Raw genomic sequence first — 12771 nt, forward strand, 5'->3', positions numbered from 1 at the left:
CCAGAGCACAGTCCAAAAGAATTATGTATACTTGTTTTTGATGACTGACTGGTTATTTTCATTTCAGATATAAGTTTAAGAATATGCACCCACATGTAAATACAGACATAAATACTTTGTTCAATATCTATTTTATCCACTGAGCAATTTTATGCAACTTCATTAAATTGTGAATTAAAATCCATAGTACTAATGCTATACAAAGCTCTTTGGAATATATATGAAGATTGACATTAGAAAGCACATCAATCTCTAAAGTAATTTTCGTGCCTGAATTTCAGAAAGGAAGTGATAGTTCTGAGTAGCTTTTCATCTATGTTCCTTTGTATTTTTGTTAATAAAGAGGGATCTTATTAGTGTGAGATTCAAGATAGTACAAACAAGTTGTTGAGTTCAATTTACCGTATGCAATAGTTGTTGATTATGTCCTTGTTGACATTTTCTGCATGTGGGAATATTATCCTCTCAAATTCATTATGCTTCAGTTAACATGTACTGTGTTAATTGGCATGTGACACTTTCAGAATCTGTTCCCAGGCAATATTCTTAAATAGTTCCTTTTCATATGAGCAAATGTATTCAGTGGGCCTGACATTTAAAAGAATGTAAAAATACAGTTCTTCTCTTCCCCGGCATTTTATTTTAAAAATCACATTAGTGTGAATTTGTTTCATCTTTTCTTAAACTATAATTGTTTCTAGCTCATTGTGATATCATTCATGTCATATCTAATTATTTATTATTAAAAATATGAGCTTTTAAATGTAACTTTTGCAAAATAACGAAATAATCCATCCAAAGCAACTTAGTCCGCTTAGAGATATCGACTAGAATCATAAAGTAGTAAAAGATAGGAGGAGTGTTCACTCAGTGTTCTGCAGAAACAGTGTGATTTCATATATTTAAAAAATGACATCTCAATTACAGTGCTACAAGTACAGACTGCAGAAAATGAGTAGGATATATCTGAAGATCCTAGGATGAAAACAATAATAGCTCTGTCATAAGCAAAGACAGTAACAGCTTTATCACCAGCTCCCTCTAGAGAAGGATAGAATGAAGAGTTCAAGAATCATCTCATATAAATAAGGCATCAAAATAAGCTTTCCAATTTGGAGCATAATCATGCAGGAATGCTTGTATTTTTAATGCACACTGATAGACATCTCTGAAGGATGGCTTAGATCTCAAATGAATTGAATCATGTTGTTAGACAGCATGATGTTTTTGCCAGTGTTTGGAAGCCAAAGCCTACTCGTTTTCATGCTTAAGACTAATAGGATTTTCTGAGGCCTAAAATTTTAAGTATGCATGTCTCTTAAAGAAACAATAGATACAAAGATCAGAATAACATTTGATCAAGTAAATTCAAGGTTACAAATCACTTTTTTCAGCAGACACCACCATTAGCTATGCATTTTTACCCGTTATGAACAAGAGCCAGTATACTGCAGCCATAAAACTGCCTGGCTATCTAGAATGTGGCTGTTTTGCATGTTGCTTCATTTTGCTTTTCTTCATACACACTTCCATGTCGGATGGTATTTTGTGAGATTGCCCCTCTACTGCTATCTGTCACATGGAAACAAAATGTAATGGAATATTGGCATAAAGGTTCAACCTCTACTGCCATACCACCAACATCCACCTCTAATGTCATGGGCCAACATAATAAAATTGAAGACATTACCTTTGGAGCAGCTCTCATATTATCAGGTTTTTAAGTCTTGTAATCACTAACTGTAACATTTGGGATTTCTTTTGGGAGGTTAGTTTTGTTGTTTGTGGTTTTTTGTTTGGTTGTTTTTTGTGTTTTGTGTGTGTGTGTGTGTTTCTGTTGCTAACATGACATTTTCGTTTTCATATTGTGGTACAAGTTGATACATGGTTTATCTTCCTTGAACTCTATGAGTTCTTGTTGTATCGTATGCTCAGAAATATTATTTTTGCCTTTTTCAGTATAAAAAAATAAAAACCATAAAATAACCAGAGTATGCTAAATACAGAACCTCGCTGTTACTAGTAAAGCCTATTTGTTCCATACTACTGAAGAATCATAGAATCTTTTGAGTTGGGAGGACATTCAAAAGTCATCTAGTTCAAATCCCCTGCAATGAACAGGGACATCTGCAGCTAGATCAGGTTGCTCAGAGCCTGATCCAGCCTGACCTTGAATAACTCTAGGGACAGGGAATCCACCTCTCTGGAGAAAATTGTACATCTTCTATCTGTTTTATAGATATGAATCAGACATTTTTTTCAAGAAATTATAAATTTATTCTGCTCAAATTGTTATTTACATCTGTGATAAACAGGATAGACTTACTTTCTCACAAGAAAAATAAATATTTCCAATACTTAGTGAAAAATTCCTCTGAAAATTCTTGCTTGAGTTAGCACTGCACTGCACCCTTCCCTTGTCCTTGTTTTGCCTGAGACAACGCGAATCGCACACCACTGGTTTGTTTTTTTCTGAACAATGTGTGTGTGCCCATGGCTGGGCCAGGTCACTTGGCAGGAAAGAGCTGCTACCATGATGGCATGGGGCAGGGAGGAAGGACACAATGTGAGCTACGTAGGGCTGCATGTAGCTCGCATGACACGGGTTGGACACCAATGGACTAGATCAATGGTCCACATCCAGTTGTACGGCATTCATAAGGCTAAATGACAAGTGCTATAGCTGGGTCACAACAATTCAATGCAGAGATACATCCTCAGAAAGGAGTAAGTAAGAAGTTGCCTGACAGCAAAGAATCTGGAGATACTGACTGACAGTTTAATATGAACCAGCAGTGTATTCAGATGGCAAGAAGCATCATGGGCTGCATCAGAAATAGTCTGATTAACAAGACTAAGGAAGGCATTGTCCTTCTATATTCAGCACTGGCAAAACTGCACCTTGAATATTGTGTTCAGTTTTTGGGTTTCTCTCTATAATATACTGAGTTATTGCAAAGTGCTCAGGGAAAAGCAATGAAGCTGATAAAGGATTAGAAAACAAAACATATGAGGAGCAGATGAGGGAACTGGGCTGGAAAGAGACCTTGTCACTCTCTCCAAGTACTTGAGGTTATAGAGAGGAGGCTGTGAGTCTTTTCTCAAGTGACGAATGATAGGATATGAAAAAAAAACAGCCGAAGTTGCACCAAGAGAGGTTTAGATTGTCAGGAAGACTGTTTTCAGAGTAGGATTAATTGAATAGACTGCTCGGGGAAATGGTAGAGTCATCATCTATTGAGATATTTAAAAAGATAAGTGGATGTAGAACTTAGGGACAGTGTGGACTTGGTAGGGCTACATGATAGGTGGTCTTGATCTTTTACAGTCTTAATGATTCTATGGCTCTGCTATCTCTCATAAATATTGAAATAAGCATGAAAAGAACAGAGTCTGTGAAACAGTTTAACTTCCCACCCCATGCAAATGCAATGTTATCAGTCTACAGAAATCCCCAAAGTGCAATTCTCTAGGTAGTCACATTTTCTTCAGTTAATTCAACTTTTATATTTCACATTTCTTATACTGTATATTCTAAAACTAATTTTCTTTTCCCACATTTCCCTTATGTTTCATATCCAAGAGAGTTGCAACCAAGTCTATAAATTGCCTTTTAGTGGAAGTTAATGATACAGTCACCATGAGAAATTTAAACACTTCAACTTTAAAACACAGTTATACGGAGGGAGAGTTTTCTCACTCCGTTTTTGAGCAGGGTGTTTTACATTACAAAAGAAGAACCAAGGAGAATTTCCATCTTTTACTTGATATAGCAGGGAATGTGACCACTGAGGATAAGGAGAAAGCTGAGGTCCTTAAAGTCTTCTTTATATCTTCTCCCAGGCAACAAACAAAACCCGAGGAAACAGCCACAAGTTGTGCCAGAGGAGATTTAGATTAGGCATAACGAAAAACTTTTTCTCTCAGAGACTGGTCAGGCACTGAAATGGCCTGCACAGGGAGGTGGTGGAGTCACTATCCCTGGCAGTGTTCAAGAGGTATCTGGATGAGGAACTACAGTATATGATTTAGTACCTTGTGGTAGCAATGGTAATGGGAGGATGGTTGGACTAGATGATCTTGTAGGCCCTTTCCAACCTTGTGATTCTATGATTCTATGATTCTATCAACAGCGATGAACTTACTCCTGTGAAAAAAAAAAAGAAAAAAACAAAAAAAACAGTAAAAAATCTGCACAAAATATTAGCCTTAAAATTTGCTATTATTTTTTGAGAAGGAGGTTTACCAAAGATAGCTAACTGGAAAAATTAGCTGAGTGGTCAAAAGCAGACTAAAACTGAAGCAATTACCAGGAAAAAGAAATACATGGGAAAACAACAACAACAGAAAACAAAACAGAAAAAAAAACAAAACAACAACAACCAAACAACACACTAGAGAATCATCATTCTGTAACTGCATGATGCACCCACATCTCGAATATCAAGTTCTAAATTTCTCTTCATCAGGTTTTGTATTAAGATGAGTATTAAGATGAGGTTAAATACAATTGTTTTGTGCTTTTTTGATGTTGTTGATGTTTAATTTAGGCACTAAAAGTCTTAATATACACAGACTTAAAGAAATCAGTGATTGGTTTATAGTAAAGCATTAGAATATATTGCTACAGGATATTATACTTGCCAGTAGAAGGCACAAATTCAGAAACTGATCATGAACATTTCAGAACATACTTGTGCTAATGATACAATCTGCAAGTCAGAAAAATCTTTAGAAAAAATTGGTACAAACTGAAGGAAGAAATTTGGGTAATCCCCTACAAGACACTTGTGGTATGTGTATAATCTTCATTTAGTGGTACTGAATATTGTCCTATTCAAGCATAGAAGGCCTTTTATTCATTTTAAATCACATATTTTTGTCATATGTTTCAATCAAACTGTCTCTTTATCTCTATCAAACTGGAAAATGCCATTGATAATGGTAATTGATTTAAAAAAAAAAAAAAAAACTGGGCAGAAGGTACTTTATACCTTTTTAGAAAAATCATGCGTGTACCTGCATACTTCCGTATGTATGTAGGTACCTATGTAGGTATCTGTCTATCTATCTGTCAATCTATCTTTCTATCTATTTTATGTTCAGATAGGACAAGGCAAAATGGCCTGGACTACTTCCATTTAAATGAATGGGAATTCTGAAGGAAGCAGTAGTAGAAGTGGATTTATATGCTCTCCTCTGTATGAGAATGCAGAGTGTTTTAAGGACAAAAGTTCCGAATAACATTAGATATTGTTAATCTCTCAGAAATACATAGATAGTATGGATGCTACATGTTTCTATACTTATTCTTAACATCATAAGCTTACTGCAAACAACAAAAAAAGTACCCAGATATTACTAAAAAAATGCTAACACAATGGATTTCTGTTATGAGAGACAAAAAACTTACACACTGACCTTAGTTCTCCTTAAAAAATTGTAGCTTTTTAATATTTTAATAAAATATTTAATGTAATTAATACTGATAGAAACAGTGTACACATAATTACTTAGTGAGAAAATGTTTTAATTTGAAGGCAGCATGTGTTTGCAGATTGTTCCATACCTCCTACCTTCATGTGTCATCTGAATATCCCTCATCTCAGCAAGGTTAGAGTATGAAATATGTAATTTGCTAGGAGTTGAGATGAGTTTTCCAGATACTTTCTGCCATATTTGCCTACCTGCAAGCATTATATCTACTAGTTCAGATCTTCAAAATCTGTTCAGAATTCTTTCTTCTTCCACAAGAATTTCTGCTATTTAAACGGAAATGTATGCTAATATTGAGTGACTTACGATAATCTGTTCTAAATTTTTGGTTGCTGGCTTGTGGCAATAATGTTTCACCTAATATATACAACAATTTATTTTCATCCACAGTACTTTGCCTAACCCAGAAGATATTTGTAACATTCCTTAATATTAAGAGATGTACTGATTTTTTTTTATTTTTTCACAATGGAAATTTGGAACACAGTGATTCTGGAATCAAGGTTTCTTATTCAAACGTATAACTAACATCTTCTACATTTAAAAAATCAATAAAATAATCAGATGAAACTTCCATGAGAACATCTGGCAACCAAGATGGATTCCTTTCATTGTTGTTCATATCAATCATGGTTTGCACGTGAGATCATACAGGCCCTAATTCAGCCAGCTTCCTGAGTAAGTGACTAATTTTAGATAGACAAGAAGCGTTCACCAAGGTAACTCAAGTGTTTACACATACACATCTGCTGAAGTACCTTGTTGATCTGGAAACCTAAGTACAGCTATTCTAGAAGAGAAAGATTACATGAAGCACACAAAAATAGGACATAATAATAAAAGAAAATATTTTAGATTTATATCTATTGACATGCCATTGCTAAAACCTTATTCCCAAGGGTTGCAAAGCAGGGTATATCACTGCCTAGTCCATGAAATATTACCCTGAGCTCCCTCTACTTGCTATTCCAGCTATACTTGTCGAAGTTGGAAGGCTTTTCATCTAGGAGCATCCAATATTTATACATGCTTTAAATCTTCCATAACAACAGTTTAAGAATTTTGTTGTGTATCAGCTCCTACAGTTTAACAGTTAAATGCTTTTCCAAAGACTGAAATTGCTGTTCTGTCCCATTGTAAAGAAAGAGATTATATATATATCCTCTCATGCACCAGGCATTACTCTGCTAGTCGGTCAAGGGAAGGTATCCTACTTCTCTCTGTGATAATGCAACCTCACCTTGGGCATTGCATTCAGTTTTGGGCGCCTCAATGCAAGAACAAAAAACTATTAGAGTGTCCAAAGGAGTGCTATGTAGATGGTGAAGGGTCTATGTATGAAGACACAAGAGTAGCAGCTGAGGTACCTTAGTTTGCTCAACCTAGAGAAGAGGAGGCTGAGGGAAGTCCTGATGGTGGCCTAAAGTTCCTCACAGAGAGCAGAGGTACAGCACTGAGACTCTCTGGTGATAGTGGCAGGACCTGAGGAAACAGCATGGAGCAGTGGCAGGGGTGAGTCAGGTTGGATGTTAGGAAAAGGTTCTTCACCAGAGGATGGTTGAGCCCTGGAGCAGATTCCCCAAGGCATGTGGTCAGCTGTCAGAATTCAAGGATTTGGACGGCACCTTCAGACAGAGTTGGATTTTTGGGTAGTCCTGTGTGGAATCAGGAGTTGGACTCAACAATCATAGAATCATAGAATGGCCTGGGTTGAAAAGGATCATAATGATAATCTAGTTTCAACCCTCCTGCTGTGTGCAGGGTTTCCAGCCACTAGACCAGCTGCCCAGAGCCACATCCAGCCTGGCTTTGAATGCCTCCAAGGATGGGTAATCCACAACCTCATTGGGCAACTTGTTCCAGTGCATCACTACTGTCTGTGTGAAAAACTTTTTTCTTATGTCTAACCTAAACGTCCACTGTGTTAGTCTTTTGTGGGTCCCTTCAAATTCAGGATATTCTGTTCTAGTCTGTTTTGTTCTATTCTATTCTGTTCTTTTCTGTTCTCTTATTCTGTTCAATTCTGTTCTGAATACAACAGGAAGAATTTATTCTGTTTTCATCCACGTATATCCTTCCTAATTATACACCCATACGCGAAAGGAGATTAGGAAAAAAAAACAGAAAGAAAACAGAAGACAGTGGTAAGATTATTTAAAGACAAGGAGTGCTATAAGATGAGAGAATCTCTATTAATGGGCAAACCTTGAAGAGAATAATGCTTCCTCAAAATATTTCACAGTTAATCAGCAAGGACAATACTAATCATTTAGACAGAGTTGCTATTGGTATCTTCTTTATAAATAACAAGATCACCAATTTAGTACCAAGGATCATGAAGTTAGTTTTGTCTATTAATGCAACACAATTAAACTAACTAGCATGATTCTGTTAGGTAAGTAGTATCCCTAGATGAAAGGTACCAGTGTCTACATCCTTGCTATACACTACAAATTTTCTTTGGAATGCACAGTGTTGGTCTGTTAACACAGAAATTTTTCATGTTACTCTTCTATATTTGACTGTTGTGTTGATGACATATTCTAGAGTTACAGCTTGTTTCTCTCAGAATCTTTGAGCTTTACTCATATTTTTCTATGGTAATATCTGAAGAAATATATCTGATGAATACTATAAAACTGTAACATAATTAAACATGCTTAAAAACAAAACAAAGCAGAGAAATAAACAAAAAATCAAAAAGTATAAATACTTAGTTACTAATGGGAGACAATGTTTAAAAAAAAAAAAAAAAAAAAAAAAAGAGCCCTGTTTGACTTCTCATCACTGATCTAGAATTGAGTTCAGCAAAACATCTGAGCCTGAAAAATAAAATCCATAGCTCAGTTGAATATAACACTGGAATAACACCAACTCTGTGTAAACGCTTATTCAATAATTTTGTTAAACATACTCCTTCCTTCCTCAGGAAATATAATCTCCCTTTCTTCTTCTGTAGAAACTAATAACATTACTTTATTTCCCATTTAAAATGTCCCTGGTTTTGCAAATACTACTTAAATTTTCACTCACTATCTAACTGATGAATAAAATCATGCTAAAAGCTGACTATATTTTTTTCTCAACATGTTGCTAACCTGGAAGCTTGCCATTTCTTTTTAAGACCTGAACAAAAACCATATTCCTGAAGGCTTATTTCCAATCCTACCAATCTGTCAGCTATTACCTATCCCAAAAAAACTTTCTCTTGAAGCATAAAGATGCAGAAGACTTTAACTTAGCAGTAAGTATCATAGTAAACAAGGAAAATATCTGTGTCTTGAAACAATCACTTGCACCAAATGAGACATATTATACAATTACTTTAAATTAGATTGCAAAAGAAAGATAAACAGTAAATGAATAAATAGACCATGCAGTCAATGTCATAGAAGGATTTAGGCACAGATCTACTGAGTCAAGTGCAAAACCCTTGGCAAGAGAATCTCAGGACATTTGATATAAGCATTAAGAAAGATATTGTAATGATGTCTCTAGTGGAGTTTATTTGGCTTCAGTAAAGATAGAGTCCTCCAGAGTACTCAAAGGAATTTGCTGTCAACAATTTTTGAAAACAGCAAACTTCTTGACAAAATCCTTTTTTTTTTTTTTTTTTTTTTTTTTTTTTCCCCATTTCATCACCAGTGTAAAGACAAAACAGGGAATCTATTTCATCTTATCTTATTGATCAATGCATAGTGACTAGGGCAGGTAAAAGTATTATTACCTTCCCTTTAATATTTCAGGTCATATTTCTTTTACAAGATCTGATAATGTTCTTGTTGTCCTTACTCTGGTCCTGCTAAACATTTTATTTTTTCTTTTGTTTGATTTGAGAAGTTTCTATACCTTGATAGTATCAATTTCTGTAAAATACAGTATGTTAGCAACAGAATTATTGTTTAGGCACAGAGGTATGCTACTAGTGACCATTAATCTAATTATTATGATTGATAATATAACTGCAAAAGTTTATATACTGATTTGTAGGAGGAATTCTAATTTCTCTTTCTGAGAACTTACACTGGTGAATAAGTGTAGATACTAAAGAATGGAAATGTACTCACTTGAAACATGTTGACTTTGTTTGTTTGTTTGTTTGTTTTTTATTTTTAACTTAGTAAACTGCTTGTGGAAGAGATCTCTATTTACCCTGATCTTTAATATCCCCTTTAAAATGCTAGCAATATGTATTTCTGATTATACACTCAGAGGTGCAAAACTTACTTTGCTATTCAACCAGTTTATTCTTTAATCCCAACACCAAACTGAAATAATACAACCTTTAACCTATTTAAAGTGAAAAAATCCTGTGATCTTCTCATCAACTATAATAGAAATTTTCATTCACAAAGAATTATAAACAGGAACAAGAAGAATTTCATTAAGTTTATCAAGATAACCCAGCAGTTGAGGAAAATACATACTATTTTTATTCAGATGCTTGCCAGAGCCCTAGAGGCACTACAGATGTCTGATTCTGTCAATTGAACCTCCTCTGGGGCTTCCTCCCAACCTGCTCAGTCTCAAGACACTTATTACAACCCGGCTTGAGGACTCATGAGTTCCTGCCCCAACAATGTTATTTCCAAGAAAATATTTTTTAATAAAATATTCTTCTTTAAGACTGAAGCATGATAAGATACTGGAATATCTACTTAAAATAATTTGAAATATAGCAAGAGTTTGAAAGCACTCACTAGCATCTTTCTCTTCGTCTGCTCTCCTAAGACTGCTTCATCCCAATACTGATAGCCAGAGGCCATCTAACTGCCGTGCTCACTGACCCATGAACAGTTCCTAGCCCCATGAGAAATCCTCCAAAGCAATATTTAAAGCAAATGGAACAGGTATGTATGCCACAGATGTGTGACTTTTTGAATCCAACCTTTTGTTCATCAGCATTTGCAGTGGGTCCAGAGAAGGGCTACAAAGATGATTGGAGGGCTGGAGCACACCTCCTATTAAGAAAATTTGAGGGAACAGACATGTTTAGCCTGGCGAAAAGAAACCTAATGGAAGATCTTATTGTGGCCTTTCAGTATTTGAAGGGGGCTTATTAGCAAGAAGGTGGATGAAAAATTTAACATGAACCAGCAGTGTGCTCTTGCAGCTCGGAAAGAAGGAAGTATCCTGGGCTCCGTCAGAAGAGGAGTGGCCAGCAGGGACAGGGAGGTGATTGTCCTCCTCTACCCTGCCCTTGTGAGGCCCCATCTGGAGTGCTGTGTCCAGGTCTGGAGCCCCAGTACAAGAAAGACAGAAAGCTATGGAGAGGGTCCAGAGGAGAGCCACGAAGATAATCAGGAGGCTGGAGCACCTCTCCTATGAAGACAGGCTGAAGGAGCTGGACTTGTTCAGCCTGGAGAAAAGAAGGCTGCGGGATGACCTCATTGCAGCCTTCCAGTACTTAAAGAGCCTATATACAGGAGGATAGCCAACTCCTTGAAAGTGTAGATAACAGCAGGATAAGGGGAAATGGTTTTAAGTTGAGGGAGGGAAGATTTAGGTTCTATATTGGAGGAAGTCTTACTATGAAAGTGGTGAGGTGCTGGAGCAGGCTGTCCAGAGAAGTTGTGGATTCCCCATTCCTGGAAATGTTCAATGACAGGCTGGATGGGGCCCTGAGCAGCCTGGTCTAGTATTAAATGAGGAGGTTGGTGGCTTTGCCTGTTGTGAGGGCAGTGGATATTCATGATCCTTTCCAACCTGGGCCATTCTATGATTCTGTGGTTCTATGAACTTTTTACATGATTTGATAGTGATAGAACATATGGGAATGACTTTAAACTAAAAGAGGGTAAGTTTAGATGTTAGGAAATAATTATTTACCCAGACAGTGGTGAGGCACAAAACAGGTTCCTCAGAGAAGGTGTGGATGCTCTATCCCTGAAGGTTTTCAAAGCCAGGTTAGGTGCATCTCTGGTTAACCCCGGCCATCAGTAGGATTGGAGCCTGATGATCATTAAAGTCCCTTCTAACTAAAGTCATCCTGTGTTTCTATGATTCTATAAATGTTTGTGAGCTTGGCATAAGGCAAAGGATTTGTTTGTGCTCCACTTCCACACTAATTGTCTAAAACAGCTGAAGGACCACTAATTAACAGACTAAGCAGAAATGGTTTCCTTTAATTTTCCACTGTATAGTAGAGAAGAGAAAGTAACTATTTTGTCCAGTCTAGTTCTTCAGACCTAATACTCCTCTTTTTGTGTTACCCTCTGTTGTGGGTTAAAATACTGATGGCCTGTCTAGGCCATGAAGAATTCAATAGCAGTGAATGAAAAACAGATGCTTCTTTCCAACTGATGAGAACTTCAAGCTCACACTTCTCTGCTCAATAGTTGAACTCAGATATTTTTCATTCCTGGAAAAGACTACTGAGATATTTTTCTTTCCCAACACTTTACTCTTCCTACTCAGTCCACAGCAGAGAGAGTCAAAAAACTTTCATCAAACCAGAACATCCTGTTGTAGCTTTTCATACTGCATTTTAAGTAAAGGTAGACTGAATAAAACTACTACTTTCATTTTTAATAGACCAGATCAGAGTTTTAGTGTATTATCTATAATGCAGGACAATAATTTGTAGTGAGGACGTTGTAGTAATTTGAGTGTTCTTTTAGTGAGTTATGTAGGGATTTTCAGTATTTACCAGTACTTAGGACTGGAAGGAGATCTCATAATATGTACCATCCCTAGCCCAAAAAAGGACAACCTATTGTACATAGTAGGTTTTGGACACATGTTCTTGAAGACTCCATTACAGAGAGCTTATTTTCTTCATTAAAAATGTTAGAACCACAGAACACTCCTCTGTATACCTTAGAAGTTTAAGAGGAAATCAGCCTGATGCATTTTTGAATAATTACCACATGAATTATCACTTCCACTGTTCTTTCTGAGTCTCATTCTAGTAGAAATTTTTCCCAACTGACTTCAAATAATTGGTGAATTTTAGCTTGTGTACATCATACAAAGTTATTATTTTTAAATTTTTATTTTACGTAATAAAAATTCAGAAGTTGCAACTAGGTAGCCATTGCTTCTATATAATGCTTTGCTTTCACTGAATTTTTATTACAAATTGACTCATAGGTTCTTTTTTCTTTATCACACCATGCACTCACATTAAAGTTGCATTATCTTAATCAAAACTTGTAAAACTTTATTGCTACATTTCTTTTAAATGTAATATTTGCAATAAATATATATATTAAATACATTGGATGGTGTGTACTTAAAGATCACACAAGATGTAAATGGCTTTACTTGCAATGA

The sequence above is a fragment of the Meleagris gallopavo genome, chromosome 2, assembly GCF_905368555.1.
Source record: "Meleagris gallopavo chromosome 2, MGAL_WU_HG_1.1, whole genome shotgun sequence".
Lineage (NCBI taxonomy): Eukaryota > Metazoa > Chordata > Aves > Galliformes > Phasianidae > Meleagris > Meleagris gallopavo.